The 8,371-nt window shown below is 43.2% G+C and overlaps 1 pseudogene; it reads left to right on the top strand.

Moving 5' to 3' along the window:
* The first annotated feature begins 573 nt into the window (after positions 1-573).
* Positions 574-2,294, top strand: LOC101147711 (ETS-related transcription factor Elf-2-like; annotated as a pseudogene).
* The last annotated feature ends 6,077 nt before the right edge of the window (positions 2,295-8,371 follow it).

Genomic DNA, 8,371 nt, shown 5'->3' with positions numbered 1-8,371 from the left:
AAATGTATTCCCTGATGATTTTTTCTTTTTTTAGACGGTCTTGCTCTGTTGCCCAGGCTAGAATGCAGTGGCGTGATCCTGGCTCACTGCAACCTCTGCCTTCCGGTTGAAGCGATTCTCCTGCCTCAGCCTCCTGAGTACCTGAGATTACAGGCATACACAACCAGGCCCAGCTAATTTTTGTATTTTTAGTAGGACGGGGTTTCACCATGCTGGCCAGGCTGGACTCGAACTCTTGACCTCAGGTGATCTGCCCACCTTGGCCTCCCAAAGTGCTGGGATTACAGGCGTGAGCCACTGCTCCAGGCCCCAGTGATTATTTTTAAAATTAAAGTAGGCGTTGCCAGCTGTGGCCCCTGCCCCTGCAGTTAGGTGGCGGGATTCCTCAGCCCTGCGGCGGGAGGCGGGCCGGCCTCAGCTTCCTTCCGGGCCTTGGAGCGTGTGCAAGTGCGTGAGTGTGTGTTGACCGACCCCACGGCGTGTGTCTCCGGCCGCGGGTTCCACCTCCTCCCCTGCCGCCGCTGCTCACGGTGTAAGTCAGTGTGAAGCAGCAGCTCCAGCCCCGGGATGAACATGGCAACGTCTCTGCATGAGGGACCCACGAACCAGCTGGATCTGCTCATCTCGGGGGTGGAAGCATCTGCTCACAGCAGTAATGTACACTGTACAGATAAGACAATCGAAGCTGCTGAAGCCCTGCTTCATATGGAATCTCCTACCTGCTTGAGGGATTCGAGAAGTCCTGTGGAAGTATTTGTCCCTCCTGTGTATCAACTCCAGAATTTATCCATGCTGCTATGAGGCCAGATGTCATTACAGAAACTACAGTGGAGGCGTCAACTGAAGAGTCTGAACCAATGGATACCTCTCCTATTCCTACGTCACCAGATAGCTGTGAACCAAGGAAAAAGAAAACAGTTGGCCATAAACCAAAGACCCAGCAATCACCAATTTCCAGTGGATCTCATGAGTTAGGTATAAAGAAACTGAGAGAAGGAAAAGGAAACACAACCTATTTGTGGGAGTTTCTTTTAGATCTTCTTCAAGATAAAAATACTTGTCCCCGGTATATTAAATGGCCTCAGAGAGAAAAAGGCATATTCAAGCTGGTGGATTCAAAAGCTGTCTCTAAGCTTTGGGGAAAGCATAAGAACAAACCAGACATGAACTATGAAACCATGGGACGAGCTTTGAGATACTATTACCAAAGGGGAATTCTTGCAAAGATTGAAGGACAGAGGCTTGTATATCAGTTCAAGGATATGCCGAAAAACATAGTGGTCATAGAAGATAACAAAAGTGAAACCTGTAATGAAGACTTAGCAGGAGCTATGGATGAAAAATTATTAGAACAATGTCACTGTCTGCAGGAAGTCTCCTGAAAGCAGCATCCTCTGTTCATGGTGGAAGAAATTCATCCCCTATAAACTGCTCCAGAGCAGAGAAGGGTGTGGCTAGATTTGTGAGTATCGCTTCCCCTGGTCATGATGCTTCATCCAGGTCTCCTATCACTGCATCTGTATCAGCAACAGCAGCTCCAAGGACAGTTCGTGTGGCAATGCAAGTACCTGTTGTAATGACGTCATTGGGCCAGAAAATTTCAGCTGTGGCAGTTCAGTCAAATAATGCAGGTGCACCATTAATAATCAGCACTAGTCCAACAACAGCCACCTCTCCAAAGGCAGTCATTCAGGCAATCCCTACTGTGATGCCAGCTTCTACCAAAAACGGAAACAAAATCACCATGCAGTGTCCCCAAATTATTTCCATCCCAGCTACACAGCTTGCTCAGTGTCAACTGTAAAGTCAAATCTGACTGGATCAGGAAGCATTCACATTGTTGGAGCCCCATTGGCTGTGAGAGCAGTTACCCCTGTTTCAATAGCCCATGGTACAGCCGTAATGAGACTATCAGTGCCTCCTCAGCAGGCATCTGGGCAGACTCCTCCTCGAGTTATCGGTGTAGTCATACAGGGGCTGGAGGTTAAATCAGAAGCAGTGGCAAAAAAGCAAGAACATGATGTGGAAACTTTGCAGTTCGTAGAAGAAAAACTGGCTGATGGAAATAAGACAGTGACCCATGTAGTGGTTGTCAGTGTGCCTTCAGCTACTGCCCTTCCTGTAACTATGAAAACAGAAGGACTAGTGACATGTGAGAAATAAAATAGCAGCCCCACCATGGACTTCAGGCTGTTAGTGGCAGTACTGACATAAACATTGGCAAGGGAAGTCATCAAGAAAAGTCAAAGAAGACTTTAAAACATGTTTAATGCATGTAAGAAAACAAGCAAACTTACTGGAAATAAATTACCTATCCCATGTTTCAGTGGGAAATAAACTATGTATTGAGATGCTGACGGAAAACTGCCTCTTCCAGTAGGAAAACAACTGAACCCGTCGCTAAGAGAAAGGATTGAAAGGGACCAAGCAGCTCACTAAGATATCAAGTTACACTAAGACTTTGAACACTAACATTCTGTAAGAGGTTATATAGTTTTCAGTGTCAGTGGGGAGGGGTTGGGATGGGTGATCTCATTGTTACATATAGCAATTTTTGATGCATTTTATGTGTGTACCAGCAATCATTACTGTGTTTGCACAGTACTCAACTGGTGCTATGTGAACACTGTCCTAATATATGTATTTTAGAATGTGAATTGAAGAACGGATCCAAAAACTTCAGAAAGAGGATAGCAAAAAAAGGTCTGGTGCGATTAAAATATATATATAGATCACATAGCTTAAGCTGATTTAAAACAAAGGCCTTAGACTAATTTTCGGTTTTCTTTCTCGAAATAAACTAATGGCTTGTTTGTGTAAAGCTTTTTTATTAAATGAAAAAATTTTAAAATCTTGTACCTAGCACAGTACTGTTACAGAGTTTACATGTAAGATTTTATATGGTAGTTTAAGTCTGTGTTTCTTAATTGTGGACAAATTAACAGTTGGCCCTGGCCTTTTGCTATAACATGTCTGTGTCACTCACTTAGCCCTGGCATTTCTGCAGCCATATCAGTTTCAGTTCTACTGTCACTTGGAAGTTCAGGATCAGCATGACTTTTTGTTAGGTAGCTCTAATACCTGGAGTGAGCTAGCTTGCTTGCTTTCTTTCTTTCTTTCTTTCTTTCTTTCTTTCTTTCTTTCTTTCTTTCTTTCTTTCTTTCTTTCTTTTTCTTTCTTTTTTTCTTTCTTTTTCTTTCTTTTCTTCTTTCTTTGTTTCTTTCTCGCTCTCCTTCCTTCCTTCCTTCTTTTCTTTTCCTTTTCTATTCTTCTTTTCTTTCCTCCCTCCCTCCCTTCCTCCCTCCCTCCCTCCCTTCCTTCTTCCTTTCTTTCTTTTCTTTTTTTTTGGTTTTAGTTGAAGTTTATGAGGGAAAGTACCAGTGTTCAGATTTGAACTATAATAGTTTGTATATTCAACATTTGAAGTCTGTTCTATTTTGTTGGACTGTTGTTTCAAAGTGTATTCAAGTCTGAAATTTAGAAATGAAATTTAAAAAATAATAAAAATAAAGTACATATACAATTTGCAATTGCAAAGATATGGAACCAACATAACTGCCCATCAGCCAACGAGTGGATAAAGAAAATGTGGTATATATACACCATGGAATACTACTCAGCCATACAAAGGAATGAAACAATGTCTTTTGCACTAACTTGGATGGAACTGGAGGCCATTATCCTAAGCGATGTAACTCAGGAATGGAAAACAAAATATCGTATGTTCTCACTTATAAGTGGAAGCTAAACTATGAGGATGCAAAGGCATAAGAATGATATAATGGGCTCTAGGATCTTGGAAAGAAGGGTGGGAGGGGGGTAAGGGACACTGCTCAGGTGACAGGTGCACCGAAATTTCAGGAATCACCACTAAATAATTTATCCATGTAACAAAAAACCACCTGTTCCCCAAAAACTGTTGACATAAAAATAAATATTAAAAAATAAAGTGGATATACAGGTGACCCTTGAACAGTGTGGGGGTAGAGGCACTGATCCCTGCACAGCTGAAAATCTGAGTATAACTTTTGATTCCCCTATGAATAGCTTGCTGTCATCCAGATGCCTTACTGATAACATAAACAGTCTATTAACACATATTTTGTATGTGCATGATGTACTGTTTTCTTAAAGTAAGCTGGAGAAAAGAAAATGGTATTCAGAAAATCACAAGGAAGGAAAAACACGTTTACTGTTCATGAAGTGGATCATCACAAAGGTGTTCATCCTCTTCATCTTCACATCGAGTAGGCCGAGGAGGAGGAGGAAGAGGAGGGGTTGGTTTTGCTGTCTCGGGGGTGGCAGAGATGGAAGAAAATCCACGTCTAAGTGGACCCATGCAGTTCAAGCCCATCTCCTGGGATGAAGGCGGAAGCGTCTCCTCTGCCTGGCTCTTCTCTTACACACAAGGCACTGAGGCAGGAGTGCATTGTGGCGGAGGAGGCAGCTTTCTCAAGGAGCTCTGCCAGTGTTATGGCTTGACATGTGACTGCAACTGTGGTGCTCCGTCCAACTTGCCACAGAGTTGGGTGGGAGTCCTCCTGGGCTGGAGCTGGGGCTATGGTAAGTAACGCAGCACAGGCTGCACAGCTGTGTGTTAGGAAGCTCAAAGGACTCTTGAAGAAGTCTGGCCTCATTACTGTCTTATCTCCAATCACAAGTAGCTAGAGGTGGTGGCCATGAACTGCACCCGGTCAGCAGGTGCCCTAGTGTGTACCAGGCACTGTTCCAGGCTCTGGGGATACAGCACAGGACAGAATAAACGAAACTCATCTGCTTGGTCCTCATGTCTGGTGGAAGAAAACAGGCAGTACATCAGGTCTGAAGTGGGGAACTCCATCAGTAAATATGTATTGTCTGGGACTGAATTCTCGACCACTGGGTCCTACCACCCCTGAGCAAGAGCTCTGTGTCCCATTCCTCCTCATTCTCCTCGGCTCCTCTTTGTGTCAGGCCCAGGAGATTTGAGTTTGGGGGTGCCCCATTGAACAGGTGCCCGCTGAAAGGTAGCAGGCTGGCCCCAGCACATTAGGCTTGAGTTCCACACAGAAAGTCACTTTCACATGGTAAGACCTTAATGTGGATTGTACAAAAGGCCCAGGGGGCAGGACTTCCTCAGCAAAGCAACCATTTAACTGGAGAAGATTAATTAAAAGGTAACACATAAACCAACAACAATTTAAAGCCTCTAGTAGTTGTTCTAAGGGCAAACAGCAAAGGGAAAAGCGTAATTCAAGAAAACCTATGAAATCTCAATCAAAATAGCAAGAGTCTATGGCATTTGAGCCAGGGCTTGTACCCCTACAGCCTTTTCATCAGCTCTGTGTGGTGGGGACTCCCTCTACCCTCAGCTCCCAGTCCAAACTCCAGCTTCACACCAGTGGGGGAGGGCCATGTGCATCTCCTGTCTTCCCCAGGCTTATGTTGTGGAAGTGCTACCTGGTGGGCTCAGCATGGAGGACTGGGGCTTCCCTCGTCACATAGCCTCCATTTGTAGGGTGAGAGTTTTGCCCAGGACAAAGAATACAGGGGCTCGATCGCCCTACTCCAGCTCATTGGTAGGAAGGAGCTTCCAGGCCCAGCAATAGAAGATGCATCATTAAGGGGCCTTGAGCCTTTCTGGCTCCAGGGACTTGAGCACAGCCTCTGACCACACACTGGCTAAACAACAGTTACTCTGACCCAAGGCTGACTCCTAGGAAGCCAGGTCTAAAAATAAAATCATACTGATTCCTGGTCATTTGGAAGACTGTGCACACGCCCAAGGCTACGCCTTTTTGGGAAAGAGAAACTCTGAGCTACCAGACCCTGGCTAAATGCAGGGCAAAATCATGAACTCTCTGAGCAGTGAAAGCAGTCTGCAGCCACACACAGACGCAGTGCTAAAGGTGAAAATCTAATTGGCTAAGCAGCTTAAGCACAGTCTTTGACCAATAAGTGGTTTATGCAGACCCAGGGTGAACCCTAGGATGCTGGGGTAAAAGACATACTCAAGGGGAAAATAGCTGAGCCAGGACATCACACTGCAAGGGAAATAAGACTTCACAGATTCAGCCCAGCCACGTCACTAATCAAGTAAACAACCAAAATGACAAAAAAAAAAAAAAAAATCAAGCCACCAAATGGGATGTTAGTATCCAGAGTTACTACAAGGTACTATTTAATGTCCAGTTTTCAACAAAAAATTAGGCTTACAAAGAAACAAAGAATAGCTGATACCCAGGAAAAACAACAGGCAATAGAAACTGCCTTTAAGGGGGCTCAGATGTTGGACCAAGCAGGTGCATACTCAAAGTAGGATTGCAAATGTTTTCAGAGGACTAAGGAAACCACGTGTAAATAATTTTAAAAGGGTTTGATAGCAATGACTCATACATAGAGACCATCACTAAAGAGAGGAATTACAAAAAAGAGCCAAATGGGAATTTTGGAATTGAAAAGCACAATGACAAAAATTTAAAAATCGCTAGAAATGCTCAACAGGAGATTTGAGTTGTTCAAATAAAAGGGATCAGCAAACTTTGAAGGTAGATATACAGGATAGGTAGAGATTATGCAGCTTGAAGAACGGAAAGAAAAAAATACAGAAAAATGAGCAGAGCCCTGGAGAAATGTTGACCACAAGCTCACCCTACGTAAGCACACACAATGGGAGCACCAAAAAGGCCGTGGAAGATCTCTCTCTCCAAAACCGTTAAAATGTGAGTATTTCAGCTACGCCAGGGGTATTACCTATAACAGATTTTCCAAACTTAAATTTATTATTATTATTATTCTTTAAGAAACAGTGTCTTGTTCTGTCAACTGGGCTGGAGTGCAGTGGTGCAGATTAAAGTTAACTGCAGCCTCCACCTTCTGGGCTCGAGTGATCCTCCTATCTCTGCCTCCTGAGTAGCTGGGAACACAGACACGCACCACTGCATCCAGTACTGAGTAATGATCTCATTTCTGACATCTCCAGCTATTGTCAAAGGAGGCATCATTCTGAGGGAGGAGTCCTGTGAAGACCTGGATGATCTGGAGAATAAAATGAGGAAAGAATTGGGAGAATTGATGGACATTTCTATAACAAACCTTTTCCATTCCCATCAGCTTAATTTTGTGATGGAGTTTTCCAGAAGTTATATCTACAAAGCACAAAAAGTAGGAAAAGAATTAATTCCAAGCTATGTTGCATTCTGGCAGTGGTATATTTATCCTGTTACATTTTAAAATGAGAAAATTCAAACTGGACACAGTAGCTCACACCTGTAATCCCAGCACTTTGAGAGGATCACTTAAGCCCAGGAGTTTGAGATCAGCCTGAGCAACACAGCAAGACTCCATCTCTACAAAAAATAGAGTGAGTGTAGTGACGTACACCTGTAGTCCCAGCCACTTGGGAGACGGAGGCAGGAGGATCCCTTGAGCCCAGGAGTTCTACAATGAACCACAATCACGCTACTGCGTTCTAGCTTGGGTGACAGTGTGAGATCCCAACTCAAAAAAAAAAAAAGAGAACATTCATCATATGAGTGATACATTTCCAATTAAAATTTCCTCCTTGCATTAACACAATTTGTAAATCAGCATTTATAACATTTATGTTGTTTTCATTAGTCGCATACAATAACAACATCGTAATCATGATTCAAACCAGAAAATACTTTAAACTCCTGAAGTCTTTTGGTCACGGGGAATAGAGAACTTTTTTTTTTTTTTTTTTTTTTTTTTTTGAGACAGGTTCTCACTCTGTCGCTCAGGCTGGAGTGCAGTGGTGCAAGCACGGCTCAATATAGCCTCAACCTCCTGGGCTCAAGCAGTCCTCCTGCCTCAGCCTCCCAAGTAGCTGAGACTACAGGCACACACACCATGCCTGGTTAATTTTAAAAAATTATTTTTTAGAAATGGGGTCTCATTATGTTCCCCAGGCTGACCTTGAACTCCTGGCCTCAAGCAATCCTCCTGCTTAGGCCTCCTAAAGTGCTGCGATTAGAGGTGTGAACCACCGCACCCAGCCTCCAAACTTTTTTGACTGAGAACTATGATAAGCGATACATTTTACATTGCAACAATCTGACACATATATGTGTGTGTGGATTGGAAACAGAAATTTCTCGAAATAATACTTATTCTTACTATATGTGATTTACTCCAATTTAAAAAATTCTATTTCTTTAAATTTTTTAAAATTTGATTTTTATTAATTTATGTATTTCTTTTCTTTTTTTTAATTTTTAAGTTTTTAATTTTGCAAGAGACAGGGTCTGTTGTTGCCTGGGCAGGAGTGGCTATTCACAGGTGTGATCCCACCACTGATCAGCACAGGAGTTTCAGCTGCTCTGTTTTCAAAGCAGGCTGGTTCATTCCTTCTTAGGCAGCCTGGTGGTCT

This window comes from Gorilla gorilla, chromosome 5 (genome assembly GCF_029281585.2).
Source record: "Gorilla gorilla gorilla isolate KB3781 chromosome 5, NHGRI_mGorGor1-v2.1_pri, whole genome shotgun sequence".
Taxonomy (NCBI): domain Eukaryota; kingdom Metazoa; phylum Chordata; class Mammalia; order Primates; family Hominidae; genus Gorilla; species Gorilla gorilla.
This window is presented reverse-complemented; position numbering and strand designations above follow the sequence as displayed.